Source organism: Malus sylvestris, chromosome 2, assembly GCF_916048215.2.
Source record: "Malus sylvestris chromosome 2, drMalSylv7.2, whole genome shotgun sequence".
Lineage (NCBI taxonomy): Eukaryota > Viridiplantae > Streptophyta > Magnoliopsida > Rosales > Rosaceae > Malus > Malus sylvestris.
Genome location: NC_062261.1, coordinates 13,970,767 through 13,994,750, shown reverse-complemented (window position 1 = coordinate 13,994,750; position 23,984 = coordinate 13,970,767). Strand labels below are relative to the sequence as shown.

The following is a 23,984-nucleotide window of genomic DNA, read 5'->3' as shown; positions in this document are numbered from 1 at the left end:
TTTGGAGGAGGAGGTAAAGGATCCATCACCCGCTTCACCCTTTTTCTTCGTTGTGTAGAAGTTTCCATCTAAATATGAAACATAAAAGTAAATAACATAACCAAACTATTAGTATATACAAACACAAACCATTATAAGTATAGTGACTATTTGTAAAATGACAGGCAAATATATTTACTATTGTAGGATAATAAACATTAATTTATAATGCATAGATCTCACCATAGTCATCAATTGTAATCATCATTAGTATCATTGGTTCCAACATTCTTCTCCTCATCATCCTCTTCCTCCTCCTTTTCCTCATTATTTTCTTCATCTTCCTCCTCATCCCTTTATAGCCCTAGCATTCTTCGAACCTCCTCGTTGTTAATATCAAAAGATTCAGGATCAGCATCATCTCTACATGATGATATATCAACTTCATTGTCATTATGGACCCGCCTTGTAGAATTTTCAGTTTCATCTACGTACTCATCATTGTCTTCGTCAGTGGCATTGTCCTCATCCTTCTCATCCTCATCATCATCTTTCTTAGGAATATCCCAAATGTGTCTATGTTGTATCTTTTGCACAACTTTCCATGGATGACCCAATTTTAAGTCATCAATATAAAATACTTGATGTCCTTGTTTAGCACAGGATCACCATCATACCAACGATTATTTACATTCAATGATGTAAGATGATAATCCCGTATAACTTTTTTACCTCTTGTATCTGTATTGTACCAATGACATTTGAAAAGAATCACCTTAAAACCTCTAGTAAATTGTACTTTAAGGAATTAACTAAGATTCCATAAAAGTTACATGTTTCACCATTATGCGACCTCAACGTCGTAACCCCACTGTTCTGTGTTGTATGGTTTTGATCAACATGTCTGACCAAATATCGAATGTCGTTCATAATACAAGCTGTGTATTGGACAATATGTTGATCTGGACCTTGGGCTAATGAAAAAATCAATATAGGCTCTTGATAATACAATGACGTGACCCATTACTTAAACCATTCTGGAAACAACTGTCTATGCCTTTGTTGTACATTAGCATGACTATCTCTTTCCAAAATCTCGATATGCTCACTGCATAAATAAATAAAATGTAAGTGAAAGTTGTGGAATTATAATTATTTAAATAAATGTTCAACTATTACTATCACATACTTTCTGAAGTCTTCTATTTTGTCGCAATTATCTAAGATATACCAATAAGCCACTTCTATATCTTCCTTTGAAAGTTGAACCATTACATGAGCACCGAATGGACGTGCTTTTTGAGCAAACACTGTGTTTGTACCATACTTAGGGCCTCCGTATTTAGATCTCGTACAAATACTCGGGGGACTTAAATGTAATTATGTAATAAAGGAAGTGACAAATATGTAATAAGTGAGGAGCCCTTATTCTATAAAATGACTCCTCACCCTCACAATTAGGGGAGGCCAATTTCTTAGGCCATGGAAGGGCTCTCTCACCCTCAGAAGCTCTCTTCATCTCTCTCTCACAAACAGAGAAATACATAATCAGTGTGGACATAGCCCAAACCTTGGGGTGAACCACGATACATCTTGTGTTATTTACATTTCTTGCAGATTCACGGTTGGATTACGTTGTTCCAAGACCTCCGGTTTTGTGCATCAACATTTGGCGCCGTATGTGGGAATCGGTACGAAAAGTTGTGTCGGTTCTTTTTCATTTTTTCACATCCACCGTGGATTTGCAAAATCTACAAAAAAATCCAGAGCTTTCCCAGAAATCTGTAAAACCCAAGAGAGAACCAAAACTCTCTCTACCTCTCTCTTGCTTCTGATTTCTTTTACCTCTTCAAACAAAACACCACAAACTCTCTCTCTCTCTCGCTCACTGAATCCGAATATATTACATTAAACCTTAAACAATCTGGTACTCTGTTGAAGTTGTTTGCCTTCATTTCATGGTCAAATGGTAAGCAGGAAAGCCACCACGACACTCAACAAGTTGGCCCTAACCCTGGGATCCCTGAATGCCACTAAATCCTCGAGAATCCCTCTCTCTCGGAGTCGCGCAATCGCTGTCGCCGCATCCGCCCAGACCTTCAACAGTTCTGCTGTTCCCTTCTCTCGCCCCAGCTTTGTTCCCGGGAGCAGAAATGTCGCTTCGACCAAGTATTTGGCAAACGCCTTTACTCGTAACTTCCACTCTACGACTCCCAATTTCTTCCAGCCATGAGCTTCTCTCAGGCCAATCAGAATGAGTTCATTGAGATGGCATGCGAGGGCATTATTGGTGCCGTTGACACCGCCCAAAATAGCAAGCAGTAGGTGGTGGAATCTGAGCACTTGATGAAAGCACTTTTGCAGCAGAATGATGTTTTTGAATCTGGGTCGTCATACACGGATTCCGAGTCAGAGCCCTTGAGTCTCAATGCCTGGATCTCGTAGGATCCTAGTGTGCTTGGAGACAAGGTGTTTGAAAAATGGGGTGCTGATCTTCTGTTTTTGTTTAAGGTGCTTTCGGTAAGAGGTAGATCTGTAGAAGAGCAAAGCTGGTATTCTCTCTCTCTCACAGAACTCCACCAGTCCGAAGGCTTAACCCTCATTTCTCTAATCCAGCTTCATCCCAAACCAGATGGATATTAGTGTTATACAGGTAGCCATGGCTTGGAAGTCTGTACCAGTACAGTACAGCAACATATGGAATTCGATCTTCCTAACGTGACAAATTTGCTTTACACGGTGTAGATCTTCCTTATAGTAATTTATTTCCAAGGGTTCTGTGTGGTTCTGCCAGTGAGATCAAAGAATGCTCGTGGACAACAGGGTTCTTATCCTATCAAGCTGTTTTACACTTCCAACATGCCCATCATTTTGCAGTTTGCACTTGTGTTCAACCTTTACTTTATCTCCCAGTTGCTTTACAGGAGGTACAACGGAAATTTCTTTGTGAATCTTTTGGGCAAATGGAAGGAGTCTAAATATTCAGGAGATCAATTCGTTCCTGTCGGTGGTCTAGCATATTATATCACTACACCATCAAGTAGTACAACAGCTATATAGAGCATCATCTTCGACCTGTGTGCAGCTCAACGACCATCTTATACCCTCTTCTAGTAATGTCTTGAACCCTAAGGACTGAGGTTACTTTTCTCTTGTTCACCTCAGCCTCAACGGCAGTAACCAATCAAACCCAACTCGGAGGAAGAAGAAGGGTGAGTATGTGCAGTGCGGTACAGTGGTCACGTGCAAGAGGACTGAAGGTGGGGAGCTGCACGGGAGGAAGAATCATGGGGGAGCACATGAGAGACAACGTAAAAGAGAAAGCAAAATAGAAAGCAAAAGCAAGGAATAAACACCCTACCAGAATGATGTGATTTACTTTTCTTAGCAGATGTATGATGGGATTTATTTTTCTTATCTTTCGGAGACATCTATATAAACCCCATCAGAGGGTAATAATAATAAAAAAAACGGCAAAGCCCAAAATAAATGGGCTGGCATGTTGTGGAGGGCGAAGGCCCATATGCCCAAAATAGCACCAACTAGGTGATCAAAAGTACGCCCAATACTCCAAAATTATTCGGCAACCTGCCGCTATTATCACCAACCAGGTGATCAAAAGTACGCCCAATACTTTAAATTATACATGAGCATTACTCATGTCAATCATACATAAACATTCATGAGCATCACTCATGTCAACATTCACGAGCATCACTCATGTTAACATCCATGAGCATCACTCATGTCAATTAGCTTCAAAAGCTTCATTTACAGAGCTCTAGCTTCAAAAAGCTTCATTTACAGAGCTCTAGCTTCAAACAGCTTCATTTACAGAGCTCTAGCTTTAAAAAGCTTCAATTACAGAGCTCTAGCTTCAAAAGCTTCATTTACAGAGCTTTAGCTTAAAAAAAGCTTCATTTACAGAGCTCTAGCTTCAAAACTTCATTTGCAAAGCTTCACCTACAAACCTTCAGTGCAAGGTATACAAATACTGCATCCGAACAACCGCCACTTCGGCTCATACATGGATTCAATTTGAAGTCTCCGACCAACAAACTCTATTGACCGAAGACTTGGAGGACTACACTATGTACCATATATTGGACCTCAACTGGGCCTCATGAAAAATACTTGGGGGACTCTAGCCCATCATTCATGTATTGAGGAGCGAGCCCTTATTCTATAAAAGAGACTTCCTCACCACCATTAGAGAGCATCAACTTTAGCCCATATTTATGTATTGAGGAGTGAGACCTTATTTTATAAAAGGGACTCCCTCACCATCATTAGAGAGCATCAATTCTAGCTCATTATTCATGTATTGAGGAGTGAGCCCTTATTCTATAAAAGGGACTCCCTCACCATCATTAGAGAGCATCGCCGCCTACTGAGCAACAGCTTCGCCGCAAGCATCAACTCTAGCCCATCATTTATGTATTGAGAAGCTAGCCCTTATTCTATAAAAAGGACTCCCTCACCTTCAAACGCCACAAGCCGAGCTAACCAAGGCAACATAAGCCATAAGTCGAGCAGCCTCGCAACATGTGCTACTTCTAGTTGAGCATAATTTCAGATTGAACACCGCCTCATATTCAGTATCAGCTCTAAACGACATCTAGTTACTTCAGCTCACATATGGACTGAATTTCAAGTCTCCAGCCAAAAGACTCTCTTGACTGAAGACTTGGGGGACTACTGTTTGTACCATACTTAGGGCCTTCGTATTTAGATCTTGTACAAATACTTGGGGGACTTAAATGTAATTATGTAATAAAGGAAGGGGCAAATATGTAATAAGTGAGGAGCCCTTATTCTATAAAATGACTCATCCTCACCATCACAATTAGGGGAGGCCAATTTCTTAGGCCATAGAATGGCTCTCTCACCCTCAGAAGCTCTCTTCATTTATCTCACTCACAAACAGAGAAATACATAATCAGTGTGGACGTAGCCCAAACCTTGGGATGAACCACGATACATCTTGTGTTATTTACATTTCTTGCAGATTCACGGTCGGATTAAATTGTTCCAAGACCTCCGGTTTTGTGCATCAACACATTGAAATGAGCACATTGGGATTACTACCATCTTCGTTTCTTTCTGGTCGGGAGAATTCAGTCTCAACTTCACATAAATACATTGAGCAAAAAATTGAAGACTCATATGCCAAGTGTGCTTCCATAATAGAACCTTCAGGATGAGCTTTGTTACGAATATATTTCTTGTACAAGCCCAACAATCTAGATAAATGAACAATTGTTAGTACGTAGATATAAAAAAATTATGCAACTAATAGAAACATCATGGCCATTTACCTTTCTACATGATACATCATTCGATATCAGATTGGTCAAGATCAGTAACAGTCAAAGTCTTTGCACATATTTGTTGAAAAAAACTAGAAAACTCAACAATTGGATCATAGATATGCTTTCTCAAATATTTTTGAATTCCCACAGGAAGCACACACGTTACATCAACACATGACAATCATGGCTTTTCAAACCAAATATACTTCCTTCATACACATTCACTTTATGTGATATATTTGCTGCATAACCATCTGGAAATTTAATTGATTTTAACCAATGCAAGAAATCTTTACGCTCATATGGCTTAAATACATACTGAGCCAAAGGCTTATCCAATGTGTTACGTGCGTTTAGTTTTGTTGATGCACAAAATCAGTGAGAACTTTGGTACAACAAAAAGTGTTAAGTTTGTGACCTTCGCTAGATTGCTCCGGTCACTAGTGTGGATAAGTATGTAAATGGATGGAGACATGGAAGCAAACACAAAATGTATGTGGTTCACCCAGATTGACTTTGTCCATGGAGTAGAGGAGTTCTCATTAATTGTGAAGGGTTTACACAAGTACATAGGTTCAAGCACTCCTTTAGTAAGTACTAGTGAATGATTTAGTACAAATGACAATAGGAAATATTGTGGGAGAATGATCTCTTTTTATAGAAGAGAGTTTCTAGCTTTGTTTAGACATTGACACATGTCGTGTTGTGATTGGCTTTTGATGTTGATACGTGCCGTGCTATGATTGGCTTCTGATGTCGACACGTATCGTACTGTGATTGGCCTCCTGGTTTAAGGGAACCTTTTCTGGGTCCTTGACTGTATAACGTTGACCGGTGCTTAGTAGTTTCGGGATTGGTCAAGTATGGTACAAACAGTGCTCCCCTAAGTTCCCGAGTGAGGGAAGCTCCTCGGTTGGGGACTTGCAAGATCCAAGCAGTTGAGTAATCACAAAACTTCTAAGTACCAAAGTGTGGTATCGTTTTTACTTGCCTTATCTGTCTCAGAGGTAGATGTAGCATCGTCTCTGGAAGTACTTTTCCTCCATCCAGGGGTGGTATCTTTAAACAGTGGAGATGTACAAGGTAAGGTATCAATTTCACTTGAAGCTTACTTGTAGTTTCAAGCTTGGTCAAGCGCGATACAAACCATGTAGTAGGAGTCCCCCAAGTCGCCGAGCTAGGAGATCTGCCGAAAGAGGTGACAGACATAGTAAGCAATCAGAGCTCCCAGCAATCAATCCCAGATCAGAAGTTTGATTTCAAGTTCCGGCTGATTATTCTCATTCTCCCTATCTTGCAGGCAGCAAGAATGATAAAGAGAAAAAAAAGAGAATAGATGATATGAGATACTTTTGCTTTTGAAGAAGTAACTTTCCACAAGCTTATTCTTGAACTGCGCTGGAGGGTTTTTTGGTTTCCTTCAAAGTATAAGGCCGACTCAAGAATTTAAGGATCAAAACAAGTCCATTAAATCAAGAGTACGTTTGACCTTGATGATATGGGATACTTTTGCTGTTGACAAAATAATAGATGAATCGGCACGTGTTCTGTTGCGTTTATCTCCACATGCTTCCTTGTATCCTTCTCACTTACCCTATATGTTCCTCAGGCAGATGTGGTATCTTTTCTGGAAGCACAAGATGTTGAAGATGAGTACTCGAGAGCAATGCTAGGTAAGTAATTAGGCAAGGGGTTTCAGGCAATCAGTTCCTGACTGGAAGCTTGATTCCAAGTGCTGACCAATTGCTCTCTTTCTCCTTATCTTGCAGGTAAGAACAAGGGCAAAGGAAAAAATAGGGAAAAAGCATGATATGGGATACTTTTGCTTTTAACCCTGATGATATGAGATATTCTTGTTCTGGTGTAGCTTGTTTACAGAGGTATTATTGGGGCGAGTAGTAACGATGTTCCTTTACCCTTCTCGGTTATAGCAATATAGTGGGAGCTGCAAGATTCACGTGTTTTAACTTTGTCAGAGCACTTTGAAAAAGTGGTTTGTGGTATCTAGAAAGCTGATGTTGCGTGTGAAGATTGCAGACAAATTTTATCCAAGGAAATATGGCTCTCGAAATTCGGAGAACGGTGCCTCTTCGGTTTTCAAGCAAGTAATCCTGTTGGGGATCTGGCTCTCGAGATTCGGAGAGCGTTGCCTCTTCGATTTTTGAACAAGCAATCCTATTGGGGATCTAGCTCTCGAGATTTAGAGAGCGGTGCCTCTTTGATTTTTGAGAAAGCAATCATGTTGTGAGTCTGGCTTTCGAGATTTGGATAGCGGTGCATCTTCAATTTTTGAGAAAGCAATCTTGGTGGGAGTTTGGCTCTCGAGATTTGGAGAGCGGTACCTCTTCGATTTTTGAGAAAACAATCCTGGTGGGAGTTGGCTCTCGAGATTCGGAGAACGGTGCATCTTCGATTTTTGAGCAAGTAATCCTATTGGGAGTGTTTTCTTGATGTGAGTAAAGGTTGGGTATTTTTGCCAGTTTGCCTTACCACGGAGCACTGAGGTTGACACACATAGGGACTTTCTAGTTATCAAGCAGTGGTGTTGTTCCTTTACCCTTGTGGATAATGGTAGGGTAGCTGGACTTTCAAAATTTATGTGTCTAAACTTTGTCAGAGATCTTTGGCCAAGTTATCTGTGGTACCCTAGGAGCTGATGTTGCGTGTTGGGATTGTTGACATATTTTATTGAGGAAAATCTGCTTCTCAAAATCTGGAAAGTGGTGCCTCTTCGATTTTTGAATGAACGGCCCTGCTGCCTTTTCTTTTATAGGGGTACCAATTGTGTGCAAGGAGTACATTCAGAGAGTTATTGCTTGTAGGAATTTTCCCCTTATTTTTGTACTTCAGAGATTTATTGGACCTCATTTCTCCTTCATCATTTCTGAAAATGTCTGGCATCCGACCATCGTTTTGACTTGAACTTTGGTGAAGAGGCAGCCATGCCTCCTCAAGACAACATATGGCGCCCATCCTTCTTATCCCCTACTGGTCTTCTTACCGTTGGGGACTCTGTGATGAAGAATGATATGATCGCTGCGGTGGTGGCTAGGAATCTTCTCACTCCCAAAGATAACACACTACTTTCCAAACGGTCTGATGAGTTGGCTATTAAGGATTATCTGGCTCTTAGTGTGCAATGTGTAGGTTTTGTGTCTAATATGGCCCAACGCCTATTTTCTCGAACCCGACAAGTTGAATCATTGGCAGCTGAAGTGATAAGTCTCAAACAGAAGATCAGAGGGCTCAAGCATGAGAATAAACAGTTGCACAGACTCACACATGACTATGCTACAAACATGAAGAGAAAGCTTGACCAGCTGCATGAATCTGATGGTTAGATTTTACTTGATCATCAGAGGTTTGTAGGTTTGTTCCAATGGCATTTATCAACCTTCGGTGCCTCCTCCTTCTAGGGTGTTGCCCAGTACTGAGGCTCCAAATGATCACCCTCCGATGCCTCCTCTTTCTGGGGCTGCCGACTGCTAAGGCTTCTCCTGAGCAACCTTTGTGAAGGCTCTCTCTTATTTGTTTACTTTGATTCATGTATATGTACATATTTGTAACTTATCGGAGATATCAATAAATAAGCTTTGCTTCATTTCAACGTATTGTGTTAAATACACCAAGGCCTTATTCACTAAGTTCTTTGAATTTTTTTTCTTTTGTTGAAGCTTGTATGTTGAAGCTCTGTGAGTGAAGCATGTAGGTTGAGGTAATGCTCCCTTAATTTCCCGAGTGAGGAAAACTTCTCGGTTGGAGACTTGAAAAATCCAAGTCATTGAGTGGTCGTGAGATTTCCGAGTATCAAAGTGCAGTAGCATATGGTAGAGTCCCCCAAGTCTCCGGTCGAAAGAGTTGACGAAGAAGGTGTCTTGCTAGTAGCCAAGTTTCCAAAGTAACAAAACTTCACCGTTTTCCTTTCTAAGTGGTAGCCCAAAACTCCTCCTTCATATATATTTGTTACGAAAGTTGTTAGGCCCAATGAAGAGGAGGCCTAGGCTTTTTTTTTTTCGATTTTTTTTTCTCGAATTTCCGAATATATATATTAGCTTTATAGGTGAAGCTTTGGTGTTGAAGCTTTATAAGTGAAGCTTTGTTGGGTACCATGAATTGATTTTGCTTCACACTATCTTGATCAAGAGTGTGTGAAGCTTTTGGCATTTGTAGGTGAAGCTTTTGTGTTGAAGCTTTGTAGGTGAGGCTTTGGAGTTGAAGCTTTTGTAGGTGAAACTTTCGAGTTGAAGCTTTGTAGGTGAAGCTTTTGTGTTAAAGCTTCATAGCTGAAACTTTGTAGGTGAAGCTTTGGAGTTGAAGCTTTGTAGGTGAAGCTTTGGAGTTGAAGCTTTTGTGTTGAAGCTTTGTAGGTGAAGCTTTATAGGTGAAGCTTTGGTGATGAAACTTTGTAGGTAAAGCCTTTGTGTTGAAGCTTTGTAGGTGAAGCTTTTGTGTTGAAGCTTTGTAGGTGAAGCTTTGGAGTTGAAGCTTTTGTAGGTGAAGCTTTGAAGTTGAAGCTTTGTAGGTGAGGCTTTTGTGTTGAAGCTTTGTAGGTGAAGTTTTTGTGTTAAAGCTTTGTAGGTGAAGCTTTATAGGTGAAGCTTTGGTGATGAAACTTTGTAGGTAAAGCTTTTGTGTTGAAGCTTTGTAGGTTAAGCTTTTGTGTTGAAGCTTTGTAGGTGAAGCTTTGGAGTTGAAGCTTTTATGTTGAAGCTTTGGAGTTGAAGCTTTTATGTTGAAGCTTTATAGGTGAAGCTTTTGTGTTAAAGCTTTGTAAGTAAAGCTTTGGAGTTGAAGCTTTTGTAGGTGAAGCTTTGGAGTTGAAGCTTTTGTTGGCACCATAAATTGGTTTTGCTTCACACTGTCTTGATCAAGAGTGTGTGAAGCTTTTGAGAATTGTAGTTGCCCTTCGTTGATGAAGCTTTCTAGACACCATAAATTGATTTTGCTTCACACTATCTTGATCAAGAGTGTGTGAAGCTTTTGAGATTTGTAGTTGCCCTCTATTGATAAAGCTTTGTTGGCACCATAAATTGATTTTGTTTCACATTATCTTGATCAAGAGTGTGTGAAGCTTTTGAGATTTGTAGTTGTCTTCCATTGTTGAAGCTTTTGATTTCTACCATAAATTGGTTTTGCTTCACACTATCTTGATCAAGAGTATGTGAAGCTTTTGAGAATTGTGGTTGTCCTCCATTGATGAAGCTTTTGATTTCCACCATAAATTGGTTTTGCTATCTTGATCAAGAGCGTGTGAAGCTTTTAAGAATTGTGGTTGTCCACCATTGATGAAGCTTTGTTGAATTTCCCAATTTCCCTTTTTTGATTTTTTTTTTATTTTTATTTTTTGATTTTTTGGGAAAACTGGAAATTTGAAAATGTAGGAGAGACAACATATACAAGCCACACCTTGTAATAGTCGAAGGTTTGGATGAACCATATAAATTGAATTTGCTTCGAACAATCTTGATGAAGAGTGTGTGAAGCTTTCTACGAGTTGTAGTGTTTGCATTGTTACAGAGGAGAAATGTCTGAAGTAAATGCAAGAGGGCTGAATAGCTTGATCTTCGTATACCATGCACTGAAGTTGTTGTTGGCTTGCAATAAGACTTTGTTGGTGACTATAACTCTTGTTGGGCATAAGTGCTCCTCTAGTTGAGTTGTAAAGCTTGAGGGTTTTTGATTAGTGGTGAATGCTAGGAGTTCACATGTACAAGTTGTACCACTCGTCTTCTAGTTGGTGGAATGAATGGTGAGTTGCTTTCATCACCTGGTTGGTGGTACGAAGGTGAGTTCATTCATCACATTTCATCACCTGGTTGGTGGTACGAAGATCAATTCATTCTTCACCTAGTTAGTGATAAGAGTGGCAAGTTGCCAAATAATATTAGAGTAAGGGTTGTATATTTGATCACCTGGTTGGTGGCACAAAGGTGAGTTCCTTCTTCACCTGGTTAGTGATAAGAGTGGCAAGTTGCCAAATAATATTAGAGTACGAGTTGTATATTTCATCACCTGGTTGGTGGCACGAAGGTAAGTTCTTTCATCACCTAGTTGGTGAGAATAAGGGCAAGGTGCTGAGGCACATTGTAACAAGTGTCGAATGACACAAAGTATGTTGAACCCTTTCGAAGCACAGTTGGCTTATGTATGAATGTGTTGGAATGTATGATTGAACGAATATACTGTGAAGCTATTCGTTTATTTGTATAGTCTTGTTGACATATACTTAGACTTTGTTTCATGTTGGAAGCATTCATGTTGAAGCTTTGAACTCGAGTGTTTCATTCCTAGGAATGTAAGAGGATTAGGACCGAGTTGTCTAAATCACCTTTTTATTGAATTCATGCCAAATGGTCTTCGTTACATAGGATGCCGAACGGCTGAAGCTTAACACTTGTACAATGTGAATTTACTTGTAATAGTACTTCAAGTGATCAGGGTTTCATGGATGGCTAAAGGTCTTACCATTGGAGTTTCTAAGCTTGTAGGAGCCAGGGCGACTGATGCCAACAATTGCAAATGGTCTATCCCAGTTTGGACTAAGTGTTCTTTCACTCGGGACTCTGTCGTAGGGTAATCTTTTCTTTAATACCCAGTCCCCCACTTTGAAAGAACGAGGTTTGACCCTTGAGTCATAGTAGTTGGAGATGGGCTGCTTGTAGGCGACATTCCTCAAGTGAGTCTGGATATCTTTTGAAGTTACATGTTCCTTGATGTCGAGGATTGTTTGGATCTTCTTGGGATTAGCTGCAATGCCTCATTGGCTAATCATGAAGCCCAAGAATTTGCTAGAGCCTACGCAGAAGGCACATTTGTTGGAGTTCAACCTTATTCGATACCTTTTCATAATGGTGAAAGTTTCAGATAGGTTGGTGATGTGTTGGTCAGCATGTTTGCTCTTGACTAGCATATCATCAACGTAAACTTCCATACTCTTCCCAATCTGTTCAGCGAACATTGAATTGACTAGCCTCTGATAAGTCGCCCCTGCATTCTTTAGGCCGAAGGGCATGACTTTATAGCAATATAGTCCCCTGTAAGTAGTGAAGGTTGTGTGTTCTTAGTCCGGAAGGTTCATAAGGATTTGGTTGTATAATAAGTAAGCATCCATGAATCTTAGAAGTTCACACCCTGCTGTAAAGTCTATAAGTCTGTCAATGAGAGGAAGAGGAAATCTATCATTCGGGCATCATTTGTTTAGGTTGGTGTAGTCGACACACATTATCCATAAGACCTTTTGGAGCAGGAAACTTTCTTTGGTCTGATTTTTCTTAACAATGACCACATTTGCTACCCAATGGTGAAAGGTAAGCGTATGCTCCCTAAAGGTTTCACGATATCACCGGAGAAGCTTATCATAGGAGAAATTGAGCGATCGAGCAAGTGTTCAACTACATTAAGTGCCCTGAAAGCTTCAACAAACATGATATTGACCGAAGCCCCCGTGTCTACCATGATTTGTTGTACTTCAAAGTTGGCTATGTGAGCTTCCACGATTAATGGGTCATTGTGAGGGTAAATGATACCTCTTTCTTCCTCAGGGTAGAAACATATTGGATCCCAGTTAAGCTTTTGATACTTGCCTCCCTTGATGTCTTCCACGTGAAACACTTGGTGACCAGGCCTTAAAGTTTGTTCGCTGTTTTTCATGGCCCTGTTGGAAGATTCAAATATGGGTGTGCCGCCGCTTATGGAATATATCACATTCACTTGGCGTTGGTTACGGTTATCCCTTGAAGGGTGAAGGAAGAATTGATCAATTTTTCCTTCACGTGCCAAAGCTTCAATATCATTACGAAGGGTGATACACTTATCGCCGTTATGGCTGTTATGCTCGTGGTAGCAGCAAAACGTGCCCATGTTCTTCATGGGATTGTAACCCGACTGCCTTGGCATTGGCTTCAGTATCAGGTGTACTATGCTGGGGTAAATGGCCACGCATGTGGCGTTCAAAAATGTGTATGTCTCATACCTTAGGGTAGGGCCTGTCCTGACATGTGCTTGGCCCATTGTGTTGACTGCCTGGGGGCAGGCATTATCGTGGTGATACCCTTGGTTATCGCGATAGTGTCCCTTACTCCTTTTACTAAAATGAGACTGGTAAAGATGGAAATATTTCCTTTTGCCTTGAAATTGATATATCTATTAACTTGGCGAAGTATTAAGTAAGGCAGGGGGAGGCACCGCTGCCGTTTGGAAGGTTAAGGTCTTCTCATTTGGGTGTGTCTGGCTTTCACTCCCCACTTGCTGATAGGGGATGGTTGTTGGGGGTTTCTCTTGGTATATCCTTGCCTCGGCGGAGGCATGGTTATAAGCCTGCGTCATCACCTCAAAGTAAGTCTTCCAAGTGCATTGATCATGTACTTAAAGAAACAGTCACGTAGGTCTGCCATGAAGGCTTTGAGGGCAGTCTTGTCGTCTACCTCTGCGCAACGGGAATACTCATGGCTGAAGCGGCTAGCATACATACATAATGACTCGTCTGGCTTCTGGCGAATAGTGTACAAGTCATCCGCAGAGTGCAAACGATCGGTCTGGAAAATGTGTTGAGAAACAAACAGTTTCCTCAATTCCTCAAATGTGTCTATCGTCTCAGGTGGAAGACGACAATACCAGTTTAGAGCTCTGCCAGAGAGGGTGAAGGGGAAGAGAAGACATCGTTCTTCGTTGGTGTGCATCTGGTATGCCATGGTGGACTCAAAGAGGTTAAGGTGTTCATTTGGGTCGTCCTTTCCAGTATAGAGTTGCAAGCCAAGCTTCTGCTTTGTCTTTGCTTTGAGGGGGATGTCGAAGATCCTCCTAGTAAGAGGGTCAGGCCTAGGTTGGTTCCAATCAGGTATCTTAGCTTGTCATTTGGCCTTCAACTTGTTTACTTCCTTAAGGAGCTGTAGGACAAGAGGGTCATGAGTGGAATCATGTATCACTGGAGCTTTCTTTCGCAAATCTCCATCTCCTCTTGAAAGTAGGAAGGTTTGATCAAGAGCATGTGATTTTTCCTTGGACTCGCTGTACTAACTTCCAAGGTATGTCTGTCGGAACATCTCTGAGTCCCTCATACCTTCGTGTTTCTCTAGGACTTGTTGCCCCTTCCCCAAATTAGTAGCCGGCCTGGGATATAGGAGGGGACCGAGTCTTTCAGAGACTCTTGTGTCATTGATCTTCGAGCTTACATGTATGAAATTGTCTCGACATTGCTTTAGAAAGTCTCGACAGTCGTGAAAGACAGCTTTTGATCCTTCCACTCCTTCTGTAAGGAAGTGTCTTCCTCCACTCCTCCTGCTTCGGGTTGAAGCAGTTGGGTTGAGAAAAGTCTCATGTTTGTCGCCATTTCGATGAGTAGCTCGCTCCTCAACAGGAATACCCACGTCGAGGGCAAATGACCCTCCGGGTTGGGGGGCACCCAGTTGATGGTTGACTTTCACATGGGTGATAAGCTTGTGTGTTTTAGTATATCTAGCCTCGTAGAGCATTTTGAAGACCTTCTCATATTGCTCTTGGAGGATCTCATTCTTCATCGCTATATTGTTGTTTTGAGCCTCCAGTTCATCGACTTTAGCCTGAAGAGTAAACTACTTTTGTTTTTTCTTTCGTTGCTTAGCACTAGGTGTGAGGAGGTGTCGTTCTGTGTGTTGTGGCTTCCTTCACTCCCCATGTTGGAAATGGATGCTTGGTCAAAAGAGAGTGTACGAATGGTGGAAACCAACTTGACAAAGCTGAAGAGAGTAGGAATAAGTGTAGTTCCCATAGACGGCGCCAAATGTTGATGCACAAAATCAGTGAAGACTTTGGTACAACAGAAAGTGTAAGTTTATGACCTTTGCTAGATTACTCCGGTCACTAGTATGGATAAGTATGTAAATGGATAGAGATAGGGAAGCAAACACAAGATGTATGTGGTTTACCCAGATTGGCTACGTCCACGAAGTAAATGAGTTCTCATTAATTGTGAAGGGTTTACAAAAGTACATAGGTTCAAGCTCTCATTTAGTAAGTACTAGGGAATGATTTAGTACAAATGACATTAGGAAATTTTGTGGGAGAATGATCTCCTTTTATAGAAGAGAGTTTCTTGCTTTGTTTAGACATTGACACATGTCGTGTTGTGATTGGCTTCTGATGTTGACATGTGTTGCGCTATGAATGGCTTCTGATATCGACACGTGTCGTGCTGTGATTGGCCTTCTGGTTAGAGGGAAACTCTTCTGGGTCTTTGACGGTATAACGTTGACCGGTGCTCAGTAGTTTCGAGATTGGTCAAGTATAGTACAAACAAGTTTCAAATGCAAACTCTCTCTAATATTCATGTCTTGTAAATCCATCTGTGCCTTAAGGGTATCCTTCCACTTTCCCATATTCAGCAATGTCCCAATCAAACAGTCAAATATATTCTTCTCAATATGCATAATATCAAGATTATGCCAAATCTTCAATTTCGACCAGTATTCCAACTCAAAAAAAAAAAAAATACTCTTCCTTGTCCAATTTAATTCTTTGGCATTCCGCTTCCTCTTCTTATCTTTATTAATATGATGCTTGCCAAGTGAACAAGGTAAAAGGGAATCAAGTTGATCAAGTATGTCATCACTTGAGAATTCTATGGGACGATGTCTCATCTCTTGGCGACCATTAAACAGTTGAGAATTTTTGCGCTATGAGTGATTCATAGGTAACGACGATGCCCAATATGACAATACTTGTCTCTCAACTTAGTGTAAGATCCATCCTCATTGCACACTGGACATGCCAACTTGCCATGAGTGCTCCAACTTAATAAATATTCATAAGCTGAGAAGTCATTAATGGTCCACATAACAGCTGCATGCAAATTAAATGTACTCTCAGTCATCTTATCATGGGTTGGAACACCATTTTCCCACAGTTCCTTAAGCTCATCGACCAATGGACGCAAATAAACATCAATCTCATTTCCAGGTGCTTTTGGTCCAGGAATTAATAAGGTTAGAAAAGAAAAAGGTTTTTTCATGCATTTCCATGAGGGCAAATTATATGGAAATACAACAACTGACCATATACTATACTGCTTACTTATATCTGAATAAAGAGTAAACTCATCACTCGCAAGGCCCAATTGGACATTTCGTGGGTCTCGAGCAAAATTAGCGTACATTTGGTCAAATTCTTTCAAGCACTCGAGTCTGCTGGATGCCTCATTGTGTTCCCATCATTGATTCTTTTCTCCTTGTGCCAACTCATGTCTTCGCTCGTATGCCTCAATATGAACAACCTATGTAGCCTTGGTTTAAGTGGAAAGTATCGCAACACTTTTGTTGGAACTTTCTTCCTCTACTCATAATGACTATCTTTATACCTTGGCTCATTACAGACTAGACATTTATCTTTCTTTTCGTGTTCTTTATTAAATAGTGCACAATCATAGTAGCAAGCATGTATATATATTTTCACACCCCAATCCAAGACTTTTCAATATCTTCTTACACTCACGAAATGAGTTAGGAACATTGTTAGGCTAAGGACACATCTTCTTCATCATTGCTAACATCTTATCAATTGCCTTGTTTGTCATGTGGTTGTCAACTTTGGTGTAAATCAACTCCACGATGTATGTCAAAACTGAATATTGCTCACATCCAAGATATAGTTCCTTTTGAGCTTCACCAAGCAACATCTCATAAGTATCAACATTTGTCCACGCATTGGTCATATCACCACCCCACATGGTATCTTGGTTCCCCATTGTATCTTCATCATCATCATCATCATCTATTCCTTCAAAGACATCCTCAATCATATTAAACATGTTGACATTAAAGTTACTGGTTGGCTCATGGTTCGTAGATATCGAAGATTCTCCTTGCACTTGTTGGATATGCTCCCTATGATATATCCATCTATCATAATTCATATCCATACCGGAATTCAACAAATGGAGATGAACATCTTCAACTAAGTGAAAAAATGTGTTATGGCAAACTCTACAAGGACATGGTATTTAATTATTCTCGTTCACATGGTGACAAGCAATGTCAATAAATGACTTGATCCTTTTTTTATATTCGGAACTAAGGCGATCCCGACTACGAATCCATTGTCGATCCATGAAATCAGATCACTTCAATCCTAGTATTGAGCTACATACTCTGACATATTTCACTAGGTTGCCATAATAGAATATATATATATATATATATATATATATATATATATATATGAATATATATGTAAAATTGTTAAGATAGACGTATAATATAACAACAAAAAACGTCAAGAAGCTTAATTGAAAAATTCACATATCCCAACTCAACAACAACTAGATGCTAAAACAAATGTACTAGAAAATAGAGAAATCATACAAAAATCACCATGCTAGATACAAAATTTGCGATAATCTAACAGAAAAACCACCATGCTTTCAGCACATACATGCACAATACTTCGTATTCATCATTACTATTCAAATGCAATGATTATTTGGCTAGCGGTAGCATTAATAATATGTCATTGTAAATTGCAAGCATTAAAGACAACATACCAACTTGGAGCTTTGGTCTTGTACTTAAGTAATCTTGACCTTGAGCACCTTCAATCCTGAAAATCATGAAAGTATAAAAATTTCATATATGTACAAAGATAAATGTGCATTAGAGTATAGTTAAATGAGAGCGCAATCGTAAGGTACTAGATGTAGTCCACTCTGCAGCTCTTAATCCATTATCTCAAACTATCATATTCACCTTTTCTCACCTTTCCTCTTCATGTCATATAAACACTATTTTTTCCCCGAATCACAATGAAAAACTGATGCTGCATACATATGGGGTGACTAATGTTGAATATGACTGATGTTGCATAACTGATGTTGCATACATATGGGGTGAATGATGTTGTATATGGATATTAGACGATATGGGGTGACGGATGCTGCCAGATTTTATGTTTCCTCTTTCCATGGGATTCTCTATTAAGTCTAATCCCTTAATTTGAGGAAGATTGACATCTAGATGACTTGTTGATAGTTGTATGCTAGCTACTTGCAGCACTCCCTTAATTTAAGGAGTGACAACTTTAGGGTTTACCGGGTTAGTAGGATTTGCCAAGGTAGGGTTGCTTGTAACCTTCTACCTCATTATATATCCCCTCTTGTACATTCAATCAATCTATGAAAAATACATTCAAACAAACTTAAAATTTCCAGAGAACTCTACGAGTGATCTGCGGAGCTCTACTGGACGGATGTAAGTAGTTTTCATCATTTCTTATATTTATGTGCTACCATATCTCCTACCATCGCCTCTTTTCAGCCAGCCAAATCACAAGAAAGTACACATCTAAAGAATTCCCAGCACAAGTAGCTAGTAAGAAACAGCACTAAGATCATTGTAGGCCTTACCCAAAAATTTTCAAGGCGAACCTAGTCTTGACTCTTGACAACACCTCTCTCAAGAAAGACAACACGTAACTTAATGGTTGCAGACTTCCAACATTTGAACAAAAACAAAAAACAAAAAGATAACACTTAGTCAAGGGACTAAGAAAAAATATAAAAACATATATTAACCACCAAGACCAAAATTTTGACTCCAAAGAGTAAAGAAGAATCAAGACTAGAACAGAAATCTTACTGCTAGTATAACTCTCCCTGAAGCAGAGAACAATTCACCAACAATAGGATCTTTAGCGAAAGAAAATCAGAATCTGGGGAACAATTAAAGAAAAAAAAAATCCAAAAACAATTAAAGATACATAGAGAAACAAAGTACCTTGTTGTCAACTGAAAGAACTTGAGAAAAAATAAAACTTCTCTTTCCCAAATTTGATCTTGTTATGTCAAAGAGATAAGAGAGTTAGTGAATGAGAATCAAAGGGTGGGAGAATGGCTGAGGGAGGGAGACGAAGGAGAGGTGGTAGTCGCCATTGCTGGCAACCACCAAGTAGCCGGTCGTCGAAGTTAGGGTGAAGGAGTAGACGAAAGGGTGCTGAAGACTGGGAAGAAATGAGAATAAATGGATAGGTTTTGTTATTTGGCGGTTTTGATAATTGCATCTATATTTTTTATTTTTAATTCAATATTATATGTGAGGAATGGCTAGGTGGCCTTCCCTCTTCTTATGTGATGAATTTAACATTGCCTCACTAATTAAAGTTTCGTTTGGCGGTAAACTTTCACGCCCACTTTTTTGTGGTGAATCCAAAAGTATAAGTGATGCAAAATATTTTGGTGTCCTGCAAAAATCTTAAAGTGACAATTTTTAAAAAAGCGTCACTTGTTTTACTTATATGTGATGATTTTTCACGCGCCACAAAAAAATTGGTCACTTAATCCATGTTTTCTTGTAGTGACATTAAAACTGGAAAACTAAGACTTAATCAAATACATCTCTAGCACAAACACTTACATTCCAACAAGTCCCATTGTAAAGGAGGTGCTGGGAATCTAGTTGGATCAATGTGTTTGTGGGAAGAGAGAAGTGGGAGAGGATGAGAGGGATTATTTGAAGAAGAGGGATGATTTGATCAAGAGGAAGACTATTGAGATTGATTTGGGGACCAATTTTCAAAGACTATTTGGGGCTGATGCTGCAGATAGAGTGTTGGGTGCCATTAGAGAAGTTTATGGGGTATGCTTATTGATGGAATGTGTGCTAATCTGGTCACTGCAACAGATGATAAATAATTGTACAAAAGTTGAGGATAAGTAAGGCAAGTCAATTTCAAATTAACTTTATGGATAAGGCAAGTCAATTATGAGTACTAGTAATGTTTGATGGAATAAACTAATCGAATTCAAAAAGAATATTGCCACACTATATATCGTTTGTTAAAAAAAAAAATTAAAACGAATATTGTGTGGAGAAACATTATATAGAGTATCCCTTGTTCAAGAGATAATCGCAACATGATCATTTGGCTATTTGGCTATTTGGAGAATAACCGAACACTATTGGAGGAAAAAAAGACAAATTTATTTTATGTTTTGATATGATCTAATAAATAAAAATAAAATCTCCCGTAAATTATATTTTGCATATACTTTGGTTCAAGCCTTTTGATTTTTTTGATTTTTTTTTAGGCTAAAATGACCTAATTTCAGCCCATGACTGCTAAAGTTTTTAGTATGACAACTATGTCTCATTACTCTGTATCGTTAATATTTGGTTGATATCTTAATATATGATTTATATGTTATTAATAATTAATCTTAATTAGTTCAACAATTGAAATTTAATTTTTTATCACTTTACCCAAAGTCCATTAAACATTGACACTTTATTATCATGAAGTTTCAAATTTGTTACGTAGCAAAGTATAAGTTCATAACTCGTAAAACTTGTTATGTAGCAAACAAGACAAAAATCTCATAAACTTTTTGGGTTCCTTCAAGCTTTGATAACAATGATGAGGTGAGAGACATGGTTTATCTAGCGCAAGACCTCCGTGTGTGAATGATATTTTTAATAACAAATAGATTACGTAATGAATGTTGCATGAACACGATGGTTTATATCTCGCACGACATGAACCAAAGTTTCTCATCTCGGCTTTTATGGAAGTATTTCTTTTGTTCATACTTTGACCTACTGTAAAACCTTATACATGTGAGGTGGTAAATTCACTGCGGTACCAACCCTCCTTGCTAGAACACCTTCGAGTTTTCTAGCACTACCATAAACCGTAGAGATTGACATCTCGAGTTTATCAGGGACCGTCCAGCTCGAGTAGCCCCCACATTCTAGTACTTTCCACGTCCGCATCACCGACTTAAGGCCCCATGTGGTTTGGTAGATGCCATGGTCACCGTCCGATGAGACTTGTCGGAGACCGCTAGATTGTCTAATCTGCAACGGGCGGCCAACGTATGCTGCATGGAACTGCCTTTAGACAAACGAAATTGATATTTATAGTGCTATTTTTTTTTTCATGATTAATAAACATCGATATTTTAAGCAAATTAAAATGACACTAATTACATCTGATTGGCCAAAAAAAAAGCAAAAAAAATAATGTTATGTATAGATATTTCATCACGTGTTGCCAAACTATTTTCTCTGAATTGATATTTTACAAACGTCCACTTGTTGTGGATGGAAGTGAGTTTTTTACGTATGTATTTCTTCGACTTCTGTTGTTTTCATGGAACTGTACGGACGCTTTTGTTGATAGCTAGTGTAGTAATGATTCTTAAACAAGTTGGATAACAACATATACGAAACCGCAGATAATTTTGGGTGGAACAAAGAGTTTCAGTGCTTTGGCTCGATCGATCTAATGTTGAACAGACCTTTTTTAAGTGCTCGCTAATTGATGTGCGTGTGTGTGTGTGTGTATAAAATGAATATCGTTTTCTTGTTCACTCTGTGACTAAAAATTTGCTGTCATTTTTGTGGTGTAGGGTTATCAATTTCCAAATTTTTTTACAAGTAGCTTTATATCATTTAGCGGAGGAAGAGGTTGTGTATTCTCTATTCCCCTTTCTTTAAGTCTAGAATATAGTGTGTTGAGAAATGTCTAGATAATTAAGAGTCTAAGAAATGAAGAAAGAAAACTAATTTGTATTCTTTACTGTATCACTTTCAAATTTCGTGGGTTAACAAAAATTCAACCCATGTTTTAACTGGTCAATAGTAAATTCATTCAATGTGAACGAGATAACCAAGACTTAAACGATCCAGATATTAAAATTTTTATGCATGTCGTGACATCTCATCCAGATTTGTAATATGACAAGATAAGTATGTGATTAGAATCAAGTTAATTAAAACAATACTCATTTTAACTGGTTAACAATGAGTGAACACTTGGTGTGAATAAGACAACTAAGGTCGCCCGGACATTAAATTTTTGAAGCTGCATCGTCATGTTAGTCAGTTTCACAATCTAACTCATTGAAATTTATGTAAAAAAAACAACTGATGCGTAATTCGGACATTAAAATTTTCATGCTTATTATGCATAATGTAACCAAGATTCTCGATTTAACAAGATAAGTACGTAACATGGACATAAATGTAGCAAAAAAGAAATAAAAATTAATTACAGTCAATATTTAATATTTTGTTATAAGGAAGAAAGTATTTTGTTGCTCAAAATTTCAAGAATCTACGTTGTTCTCTTCAATATACTGTGGCTTCTTCATTTAACTATTTCTACTTTTTATGGCTCATTAGCCTCATCTCACCAGAATTTTTTTGGCTAAGTCTCTGCCTGATTCAAAATCTAATACCGTTGGACCAAAAATATGAGTGGGAAAAAAAGTATCATCGGTAGTGACTTGAGATAAAGTACTTATTGAAAAAAATATATTAAAGAAACATCTACCGCCCCCAATTCCAGCCTTTGTCCTTGCGTCGGCGTTAATCCTTCTTGATCCGGTTATTCTCTTTTCTTTTAGTAGTGCTCTCTCTCTCTCTCTCTCTCTCTCTCTCTCTCTCTCTCTCTCTCTCTCTCTTTATGAGGAGGAAAGCTTTTCTAGCTGTTATGACCTACTGCCAATGTTTAACATATCCACGAAATTTTTATTGAAATATCTTAAAAACTAGGGATCGATATGGAAAAAGGGGTGAAATGCAAACTTCACCCTATATTGATGATATTTACCAATTCATTACGTAAATTTTACCAAAACCTATTGTAGATTTCAAACTTTTGAATTTTTTTTTTTTTTTTGAGAAATTTTCTCTAATTTTGACTAAATCTGAATGAGTTGATATACCCAACCATTGTAAATTTTCATCGAAAGCAACCAATATGGGTATCAGTATATCCATCAATATTTCCATAAATTTGCATATTCACATTTCCAATCGATATTTTAAACATTACCTACTGCTTAACCAGATCTTAAGTGACAATTGTTGTTCAAGTCTGAGGTGGTCGTTTTATGATTTGTGCGCTTGGCAAGGATTATGCGGATGAAGCTCAATGTTTGTTAGAGGTGACTCATAGTAGAGATTTGCCAACGATTGCAAGATCATCAAAGGGTGGTGCGGTCTTTAGGTCGTTGTAGTGGTTCGAGAGATTCACAATCATGTTTTCTTCTTGTTGCAAAGTCTTCAGGTGATGGTACGATGTTTATCTTGTGTTTCTTGACAGTATTACGTCTGACTCGTAGGGTTTAGGCTTTGTGAACTTATCTTTCATATTGGTTAGGTGCTGGTCTCCTATCATTGAAATAGGAGTCGTACCTATGAAGAGTTTATTTTGTCTTGTGTCATATTTTTATTTTTTATTTTTAATTGGTTTGTGCTTTCATTGTCTGTTCGTCTAACAAATGACTATAAGATCATCTTTGTAATGACTCATAGCAGATCTTCTTTTGTAAGTTCATTAGAAAGTGATGCAAGGTTTTGTCCTTGTGAGTGTTATCTTTTGCTTAGTTAAATATGTTACTCATTTATTCAATTAATGAAATACTTATTACCTTTAAAAAAATAAATGGTAATTAACAACTCTAAAGTTTGTTGTTTTTTGTTTTGGTAAATATTGACGAGTGTAGCATTGACAACCGTTTTGAGACGTAAAATTGTGGGTTGGTTTGGACACTGAAAAGTTGTGCAACCAGGTCGGGCAATCAGACATTGGCCTGGCAGGGTAGCCACTGTCCACTGAAATCGGGTGGCAGAGAATAGTCGAATAACTCACAAATTGTCGCTACCTGCCTACAACTCCTATATAAATAAGCATAGCCATATTCATTGGACACAATGTCCTTAATCA

The 23,984-nt window shown here is 38.8% G+C and overlaps 1 pseudogene; it reads left to right on the top strand.

The window, feature by feature from the left end:
- The window catches only part of LOC126601439 (red chlorophyll catabolite reductase, chloroplastic-like), a 36,501-nt pseudogene extending 16,146 nt beyond the window's left edge, over positions 1-20,355 (top strand).
- The last annotated feature ends 3,629 nt before the right edge of the window (positions 20,356-23,984 follow it).